The sequence below is a fragment of the Nasonia vitripennis genome (genome assembly GCF_009193385.2).
Source record: "Nasonia vitripennis strain AsymCx chromosome 3 unlocalized genomic scaffold, Nvit_psr_1.1 chr3_random0001, whole genome shotgun sequence".
Taxonomy (NCBI): Eukaryota; Metazoa; Arthropoda; class Insecta; order Hymenoptera; family Pteromalidae; genus Nasonia; species Nasonia vitripennis.
Genome location: NW_022279620.1, coordinates 59,655 through 71,118, shown reverse-complemented (window position 1 = coordinate 71,118; position 11,464 = coordinate 59,655).

The window sequence follows — 11,464 nt, the reverse complement described above, 5'->3', positions numbered from 1 at the left end:
CATACTTTTATGTCTATCCATACAGTAAAAAGCTTTGACATTATCCTGTTTTTCACAAGCGATATCATCAAAGACAAAAATTGAATTGGGTCGAGCTTCATCAGGTGATACGACAAGATCGTGTTCACCGAAAGGCAAGTATTCAATACCTTTTAGAGGTTTAACAAGTTGCTGCAAAAATTCATATTTTGGCTGATTCAGAGATTTCGAGTAGACGTAAATATTTTCAAATCTCAGACCATTCGGATGAATGATTAGAGATAAGAGAGCGTTCGTTTTACCACAATTGGATGGACCACAAAATACTGCTCTTATACTGCTAGGTAATAATTTTCCATGACGTGGTTTTTTCTGCTGTTGCTGCTGTGTCAAAAGATCGAAATTAATCACTGGCAACTTTGCTGACTGCTTCTTAAGATCCATCATGCTTCTATTTCATATCACGACTGACCTGTGATATTATAAATATGAGCATTTGTAGTTTTTCTCGGTTAGTCTTGGATGAGCTTGCTAAGAGCTAGCATCATGCAACGAAAAGCAGGTTCAGGATTAGTGAATACACTGATTAACAAATTACCTGTTGAACTTCATGTGCCTGGTTATCAGTACTGTGGTCCAGGTACTAAACTTGCTAAACGTTTAGCTCGTGGTGATTCAGGAATAAATCCTCTAGACGCTGCTTGTAAGGAACACGATATTGCCTACTCAAAAAATCCTGATAACATTCAAGAGAGAAACGCAGCTGATCAGATTTTAGCAGAGAAGGCGTGGCAGAGAGTGAAATCTAGAGACGCTGGTTTGAAAGAAAAAGCGACAGCTTTCGCTATAGCAAATACCATGAAGTTAAAATCAAAGCTTGGTTTGGGTGTTGGAAGAGGAGGAGTAAGAGGAGGTGGCAGGCGTAGATTTAATAAACTTAAGAAAACGATTTCAAAGAAAAAGATTACACTGAAAAATTTGATCAAGTCAATGGGAAAACCTATGATTCCTGGCAACGATTCTCGCTCTATGATAAAATCAGCACTAAAGATGGCTCGAGAGCATGTGAAAAATGTTGGTGGAAAAAGTAAAGTTAATGTTTCACGCATATTGCCTGTTCTCAGCAAAGTAGGTGGCTTTCTTCCAGCACTTATCCCACTTTTTGCTGGTCTCAGTGCAGTAGGCTCACTTGCAGGAGAAGCTGCGGGAATCGCTAAAGCAATAAATAAAGCAAGTGCTGCTAAGAAACAAATGGAAGAGCAAAAAAGACATAATGAAAAAATTGAAATGTTGGCACTCGGTAAAGGACTGTTTCTAAAACCTCATCGTAAAGGTTTCGGCATCTTTCTGAAGAAGATGAATAAAAAGTGTAAAGGAAGAAAAAAAAACTTCGATGAAATAAGATTGCCTAAAAGTGCACTTACCGACTACGATCTGCTCAAATATGTAAACCTAATGAACATACCAAATTTTCGAGGAGTTTTTATGAGAAATGCTCTGCCTTCAAACTGTTGTCGAGCCAGAGAATCAGCAGTCATTAATCTGGATGATGCAAGTGGACCTGGCACGCATTGGGTAGCTTAACGAAAAATTGGTAATGAGGTTACATACTTTGATAGTTTTGGTAATTTACAATCACCGCGAGATCTTATGAATTACTGGAAAGTGTCTCAAGTTAAGTACAATTATCAGAGGTATCAGGAATTTTCAACTTTCATCTGTGGTCATCTCTGTCTGAAATTTCTCTGCAATCAGCTCAATCGTAAAGATAATTTTTGTCTATATAAAAAGAAATCTACATGAATTATTTGAATTAGTCTACTCAAGATGGTTGTTGAATCAATGACTCTCAGCCTTTCCGGCACCTCCTCAATCCTTGAGACGCACTATTTTCCTCCAATAGAACTGGATTCGAATAAGCAATACAGTCTTGGACTTGTTGAGCTGCTAACTTTTAATTCTATACCGAACCTCGATGAAAACTGTAATAAATTTTATGTTGGTCAAGAAATAATTGAACTACCTACTGGCAGTTATGAGACTGAGGATATTGATCCAACTCTACAAGGTATCCTCGATACTCGAGGTATAAAAGTTAGTATCAAACCAAATAATAATACGTTACGAAGTATTATTATGTGTAGTCATGAAATAGATTTCCGACCGACTGACTCGATTGGTCGTCTACTAGGATTCACTCCAAGACTTTTGAAGCCCTATATAAGTCACAACTCAGATTTACCAGTAGCTATTCTCAAAGTGAACGCTTTACGAGTTGAATGTAACATTACGACAGGAGCATACATAAATCAGCAGAAAGTTCATACAATACATAAATTTTTCCCAGCAGATACGCCAGGCTACAAGATAATCGAGGTGCCTAAACAAATAATTTACTTCCCAATATCTGTGAAAGTGATTGATCACCTACAACTACGCATAGTAGATAAATATGGTGATTTGATTAATCTCCGAGGTGAAATTATTACAATTCGTCTACATTTAAAAAGCCATTGAAATGGGTATTGTTTTTAATGCTGACAAAAGCTATATTAATAGCTCAGTATGTCGTCAGACAGTCAATCAGCAACGAGTGATCAAACGATTAACACATCAGAACAGTCAGTTTCTACAAAGTACCTCAGAAAAATGGAATCAGTTCTTAACGTACAATCCCCTGTCATCTTTGATGAATCTGTCTCGCATTATGAGGTTCATGCACATCAACCCTATACCTCACTTGCATTCAATAATAGTGATGAAATTCGGATAGCTATACAACATCAAGATTTGTGTGTTCTACCATCATAAAGTTCTCTACATATTTGTGGAAAGATTACTAGACAGGATGGACAAGCAGTACAACACACCCTGTTTGTGAACAATGCTATTAGTCATCTCTTTGAAGAAATTCGATATGAGATGAATGCCATAGAGATTGATCGATGTAAGAACGTTGCTGCTACAACCCTGATGAAAGGTTACACATCTTTCTCACCTAGTCAACTAAAGTATCTTGAAAATTCTGGCTGAACACCTATTACTGACGTGGAAAATATAGCTGATAATAATGGAAACTTTGATGTGACAGTTCCTCTATCAATGATTTTTGGTTTCGCTGAAGATTATCGCAAAATCGTTGTAAACGTTAAGCATGAACTTATTCTCACAAGATCGAGAAATGATTTGAATGCTGTTTTGCAAGAGGCTTTAATGGTGGACGGGAGACCGACATATGAAGAATTCAAAATCGAGATCAATCGTATAGAGTGGCTTATGCCCTACCTCATGCTGTCAGACCGATGAAAAATACAACTATTTAACTATATTCAAAAAGATATACCGATTTCGATGAGTTTTCGTTCATGGGAGTTGTATGAGTATCCAGTACTTCCAACAACCACGCAACATGTATGAACTGTAAAAACATCGAATCAGCTGGAAAAAACACGTTTTATCATTCTCGGTTTTCAAACAGAGAGGAAAGGTGTACGAAGACAAAATGCTAGACATTTTGATCATTGTAATATTAGTAATGTCAAACTTTTCCTCAACTCTCAGAGCTATCCGTATGGAAATCTGAATCTTGATATTTTAAACAATCAGATTGCCATGCTTTACGATATGTATGCTAATTTTCAGAATGCGCATTATTCTGATAGAATTGTAATAGATCCCCTTTTAAGCAAAGAAGAATTCATTACAAATGCTCCATTCATAGTTATCGACTACTCAAAACAAAACGAGTCACTCAAACAGGCAGCTGTAGACGTACGTCTTGAATTTGAATGTAAGCGTAATATACCCGTGGACACTACAGCGTATTGTCTAATTCTACATGATCGAATTGTCAAGTATAATCCTATAAGTGGTGATATTAAGAAACTTGTTTGAAACTATATAAAGCTTGCAGGAACAAACATTCGAATCAGTATTATCTTAAACCATCAGTCAGGATAGATATAAAAAATGAAACGAAATAGCATTCCGTACACACCTCTCAAGGAAGATAAAAGCGCTAGAAGAGTGCAAGATGATAAATAATGTAATACGTATGGTGGAGAACCTTGTTCTACTCCTGTTAATAAATTTGAACAGTTAAAAAATACTTTTGAGAAATATTCCACTAATACGAAGTCCATGCCAGAACATCAAGGTTATGAGAAGTTGTGAAAGATTTTATAATATATATGTCTTTACAAATAATGTTTTATGTGCCTATCTTTTTTTGAATAAAGTAAAATAAAAATGAATATTTTGATGTATTTATTTATTAATCATAACCTTTAATCCTACAAATCCTATTCCAAATTATCCATAGCATCCCAGGTCGATAGTGTAAATTACCGATGCTCACTCTGAGCTATGGAGGGAGGTCGGTAACGGGGGCGAAAACGCCACCGCAGGCGGCACGGTCAATATGCAATGCTCTGTCGGTAAAACAGGGACCTACTAATATGATATAGAAACGCTCTGCGCAGGCTTTCTATACCAATTGACGCACATGCGTACTCAGTGTGAAATATTATTCACTCTTTCTTTCTGGACAACCCTATATAAGAACATAATTAGATAAATCTCAAAAATAATTTTTGTCATCTTCCTGTTGAGCATCGTGACTACTAACTACCACTGCGGAGAACAAGAGTCGACTGATATAGAAACGCTCTGCGCAGGCTTTCTATACCAATTGACGCACATACGTACTAAGTATGAAATATTATACACACTTTCATTCTGGACACCACTATATAAGAACATAATTAGATAAATCTCTGAAATAATTTGTGTCATCTTCCTGTTGATCATCGTTACTACTAACTACCACTACGGAGTACGAAAGACGACAGAGATTGGAACTCCCTTCGCTGGATATTATACGAATTGACGCCCATACGTACTAAGTGTGAAATATTATTCACACTTTCTTTCCGGACACCACTGATATAAGAACATAATTAGATAAATCTCTGAAATAATTTGTGTCATCTTCCTATTGAGCATCCTGACTACAAACTACCACTACGGAGTACCAGAGTCGACTGATATAGAAAGTCTCTGCGCAGGCTTTCTATACCAATTGACGCACATACGTACTAAGTGTGAAATATTATTCACACTTTCATTCTGGACACCACTTATATAAGAACATAATAAGATAAATCTCAAAAATAATTTGTGTAGTCTTCCTGTTGAGAATCGTGACTACTAACTACCACTACGGAGTACCAGAGTCGACTGATATAGAAACTCTCTGCGCAGGCTTTCTATACCAATTGACGCACATACGTACTAATTGTGAAATATTATTCACACTTTCATTCTGGACACCACTTATATAAGAACATAATTAGATAAATCTCTGAAATAATTTGTGTCATCTTCCTGTTGATCATCGTTACTACTAACTACCACTACGGAGTACGAAAGACGACAGAGATTGGAACTCCCTTCGCTGGATATTATACGAATTGACGCCCATACGTACTAAGTGTGAAATATTATTCACACTTTCTTTCCGGACACCACTGATATAAGAACATAATTAGATAAATCTCTGAAATAATTTGTGTCATCTTCCTGTTGATCATCGTTACTACTAACTACCACTACGGAGTACGAAAGACGACAGAGATTGGAACTCCCTTCGCTGGATATTATACGAATTGACGCCCATACGTACTAAGTGTAAAATATTATTCACACTTTCTTTCCGGACACCACTGATATAAGAAGATAATTAGATAAATCTCTGAAATAATTTGTGTCATCTTCCTGTTGAGCATCGTGACTACAAACTACCACTACGGAGTACCAGATTCCACTGATATAGAAACTCTCTGCGCAGGCTTTCTATACCAATTGACGCACATGCGTACTAAGTGTGAAATATTATTCAAACTTTCTTTCTGGACAACCCTATATAAGAACATAATTAGATAAATCTCTGAAATAATTTGTGTCATCTTCCTATTGAGCATCTTGACTACAAACTACAACTACGGAGTACCAGAGTCGACTGATATAGAAACTCTCTGCGCAGGCTTTCTATACCATTTGACGCACATGCGTACTAAGTGTGAAATATTATTCACACTTTCTTTCCGGACACCACTTATATAAGAACATAATTAGATAAATCTCAAAAATAATTTGTGTCGTCTTCCTGTTGAGCATCGTGACTACAAACTACCACTACGGAGTACCAGAGTCGACTGATATAGAAACTCTCTGCGCAGTCTTTCTATACCATTTGACGCCAATGCGTACTAAATATGAAATATTATTCAAACTTTCTTTCTGGACAACCCTATATAAGAACATAATTAGATAAATCTCTGAAATAATTTGTGTCATCTTCCTGTTGAGAATCGTGACTACTAACTACCACTACGGAGTACCAGAGTCGACTGATATAGAAACTCTCTGCGCAGGCTTTCTATACCAATTGACGCACATACGTACTAATTGTGAAATATTATTCACACTTTCATTCTGGACACCACTTATATAAGAACATAATTAGATAAATCTCTGAAATAATTTGTGTCATCTTCCTGTTGATCATCGTTACTACTAACTACCACTACGGAGTACGAAAGACGACAGAGATTGGAACTCCCTTCGCTGGATATTATACGAATTGACGCCCATACGTACTAAGTGTGAAATATTATTCACACTTTCTTTCCGGACACCACTGATATAAGAACATAATTAGATAAATCTCTGAAATAATTTGTGTCATCTTCCTGTTGATCATCGTTACTACTAACTACCACTACGGAGTACGAAAGACGACAGAGATTGGAACTCCCTTCGCTGGATATTATACGAATTGACGCCCATACGTACTAAGTGTGAAATATTATTCACAGTTTCTTTCCGTACACCACTGATATCAGAAGATAATTAGATAAATCTAAAAAATAATTTGTGTCATCTTCCTGCTTAGCATCGTGACTACTAACTATCACTACGGAGTACCGGAGTCGACCGATATAGAAACGCTCTGCGCAGGCTTTCTATACCAAATGTCGCACATGCGTACTAAGTGTGAAATATTATTCACACTTTCTTTCTGGACAACCCTATATAAGAACATAATTAGATAAATCTCTGAAATAATTTGTGTCATCTTCCTATTGAGCATCTTGACTACAAACTACCACTACGGAGTACCAGAGTCGACTGATATAGAAACTCTCTGCGCAGGCTTTCTATACCATTTGACGCACATGCGTACTAAGTGTGAAATATTATTCACACTTTCTTTCTGGACACCACTATATAAGAACATAATTAGATAAATCTCTAAAACAATTTATGTCATCTTCCTGTTGAGCATCGTGACTACAAACTACCACTACGGAGTACCAGAGTCGACTGATATAGGCACACTCTGCGCTGGCTTTCTATACCATTTGACGCCAATGCGTACTAAGTGTGAAATATTATTCACACTTTCTTTCCGGACACCACTTATATAAGAACATAATTAGATAAATCTGAAAAATAATTTGTGTCGTCTTCCTGTTGAGAATCGTGACTACTAACTACCACTACGGAGTACCAGAGTCGACTGATATAGAAATTATCTGCGCACGCTTTCTATACCAATTGACGCCAATGCGTACTAAGTGTGAAATAGTATTCACAGTTTCTTTCCGTACACCACTGATATCAGAAGATAATTAGATAAATCTAAAAAATAATTTGTGTCATCTTCCTGCTTAGCATCGTGACTACTAACTATCACTACGGAGTACCGGAGTCGACCGATATAGAAACGCTCTGCGCAGGCTTTCTATACCAAATGTCGCACATGCGTACTAAGTGTGAAATATTATTCACACTTTCTTTCTGGACAACCCTATATAAGAACATAATTAGATAAATCTCTGAAATAATTTGTGTCATCTTCCTATTGAGCATCTTGACTACAAACTACCACTACGGAGTACCAGAGTCGACTGATATAGAAACTCTCTGCGCAGGCTTTCTATACCATTTGACGCACATGCGTACTAAGTGTGAAATATTATTCACACTTTCTTTCTGGACACCACTATATAAGAACATAATTAGATAAATCTCTAAAACAATTTATGTCATCTTCCTGTTGAGCATCGTGACTACAAACTACCACTACGGAGTACCAGAGTCGACTGATATAGGCACACTCTGCGCTGGCTTTCTATACCATTTGACGCCAATGCGTACTAAGTGTGAAATATTATTCACACTTTCTTTCTGGACACCACTATATAAGAACATAATTAGATAAATCTCTAAAACAATTTATGTCATCTTCCTGTTGAGCAACGCGACTACTAACTACCACTACGGAGTACGAGAGTCGACTGATATAGAAATTATCTGCGCACGCTTTCTATACCAATTGACGCACATGCGTACTAAGTGTGAAATATTATTCACACATTCTTATCGGACACTACTATATAAGAACATAATTAGATAAATCTAAAAAATAATTTGTGTCATCTTCCTGTTGAGCATCGTGACTACAAACTACCACTACGGAGTGCCAGAGTCGACTGATATAGAAACTCTCTGCGCAGTCTTTCTATACCATTTGACGCCAATGCGTACTAAGTGTGAAATATTATTCACACTTTCATTCTGGACACCACTATATAAGAAGATAATTAGATAAATCTCTCAAATAATTTGTGTCATCTTCCTGTTGATCATCGTTACTACTAACTACCACTACGGAGTACAAAAGACGACAGAGATTGGAACTCCCTTCGCTGGATATTATACGAATTGACGCCCATACGTACTAAGTGTGAAATATTATTCACACTTTCTTTCCGGACACCACTGATATAAGAAGATAATTAGATAAATCTCTGAAATAATTTGTGTCATCTTCCTGTTGAGCATCGTGACTACAAACTACCACTACGGAGTACCAGAGTCCACTGATATAGAAACTCTCTGCGCAGGCTTTCTATACCAATTGACGCACATACGTACTAATTGTGAAATATTATTCACAGTTTCTTTCCGTACACCACTGATATCAGAAGATAATTAGATAAATCTAAAAAATAATTTGTGTCATCTTCCTGCTTAGCATCGTGAATACTAACTACCACTACGGAGTACCGGAGTCGACTGATATAGAAACGCTCTGCGCAGGCTTTCTATACCAATTGACGCACATGCGTACTAAGTGTGAAATATTATTCACACTATCTTTCTGGACAACCCTATATAAGAACATAATTAGATAAATCTCTGAAATAATTTGTGTCATCTTCCTATTGAGCATCTTGACTACAAACTACCACTACGGAGTACCAGAGTCGACTGATATAGAAACTCTCTGCGCAGGCTTTCTATACCATTTGACGCACATGCGTACTAAGTGTGAAATATTATTCACACTTTCTTTCCGGACACCACTTATATAAGAACATAATTAGATAAATCTCAAAAATAATTTGTGTCGTCTTCCTGTTGAGCATCGTGACTACAAACTACCACTACGGAGTACCAGAGTCGACTGATATAGAAACTCTCTGCGCAGGCTTTCTATACTAATTAACGTACTTGCGTACTAATTGAGAAATATTATTGGCACTCTCTTTCAGGACACCACTTATATAAGAACATAATTAGATAAATCTCGAAAATAATTTGTGTCGTCTTCCTGTTGAGCATCGTGACTACTAACTACCACAACGGAGTACCAAAGCAGACTGATATAGGAACTCTCTTCGCTGGATATTATACGAATTGACGCCGATACGTACTAAGTGTGAAATATTATTCACACTTTCTTTCCTGACACCACTTATATAAGAACATAATTAGATAAATCTCGAAAATAATTTGTGTCGTCTTCCTGTTGAGCATCGTGACTACTAACTACCACTACGGAGTACCAAAGCAGACTGATATAGGAACTCTCTTCGCTGGATATTATACGAATTGACGCCGATACGTACTAAGTGTGAAATATTATTCACACTTTCTTTCCGGACACCACTTATATAAGAACATAATTAGATAAATCTCGAAAATAATTTGTGTCGTCTTCCTGTTGAGCATCGTGACTACTAACTACCACTACTGAGTACCAGAGTCGACTGATACAGGAACTCTCTGCGCAGGCTTTCTATACTAATTAACGTACATGCGTACTAATTGAGAAATATTATTGGCACTCTCTTTCAGGACATAACTGATATAAGAACATTATTTGATAAATCTCATAAACAATTTGTGTCGTCTTCCTGTTGAGCATCGTGACCACTAACTACTACTACGGAGTACCAGAGTCGACTGATATAGAAATTATCTCCGCGCACTTTCTATACCAATTGACGCCAATGCGTTCTAAGTGTGAAATATTATTCACACATTCTTTCCGGACACCACTTATATAAGAACATAATTAGATAAATCTCGAAAATAATTTGTGTCGTCTTCCTGTTGAGCATCGTGACTACTAACTACCGCTACGGAGTACCAAAGCAGACTGATATAGGAACTCTCTTCGCTGGATATTATACGAATTGACGCCCATACGTACTAAGTGTGAAATATTATTCACACTTTCTTTCCGGACACCACTTATATAAGAACATAATTAGATATATCTCAAAAATAATTTGTGTAGTCTTCCTGTTGAGCATCGTGACTACTAACTACCACTACGGAGTACCAGAGTCGACTGATATAGAAATTATCTGCGCGCACTTTCTATACCAATTGACGTACATGCGTACTAAGTGAGAAATATTATTGACACTTTATTTCTGGACACCACTTATATAAGAACATAATTAGATAAATCTCAAAAATAATTTGTGTCGACTTCCTGTTGAGCATCGTGACTACTAACTACCACTACAGAGTACCAAAACAGACTGATATAGGAACTCTCTTCGCTGGATATTATACGAATTGACGCCCATACGTACTAAGTGTGAAATATTATTCACACTTTCTTTCCGGACACCACTTATATAAGAACATAATTAGATATATCTCAAAATTAATTTGTGTAGTCTTCCTGTTGAGCATCGTGACTACTAACTACCACTACGGAGTACCAGAGTCGACTGATATAGAAATTATCTGCGCGCACTTTCTATACCAATTGACGCCAATGCGTTCTAAGTGTGAAATATTATCCACACTTTCTTTCTGGACACCACTTATATAAGAACATAATTAGATAAATCTCAAAAATAATTTGTGTCGACTTCCTGTTGAGCATCGTGACTACTAACTACCACTACAGAGTACCAAAGCAGACTGATATAGGAACTCTCTTCGCTGGATATTATACGAATTGACGCCCATACATACTAAGTGTGAAATATTATTCACACTTTCTTTCCGGACACCACTTATATAAGAACATAATTAGATATATCTCAAAATTAATTTGTGTAGTCTTCCTGTTGAGCATCGTGACTACAAACTACCACTACGGAGTACCAGA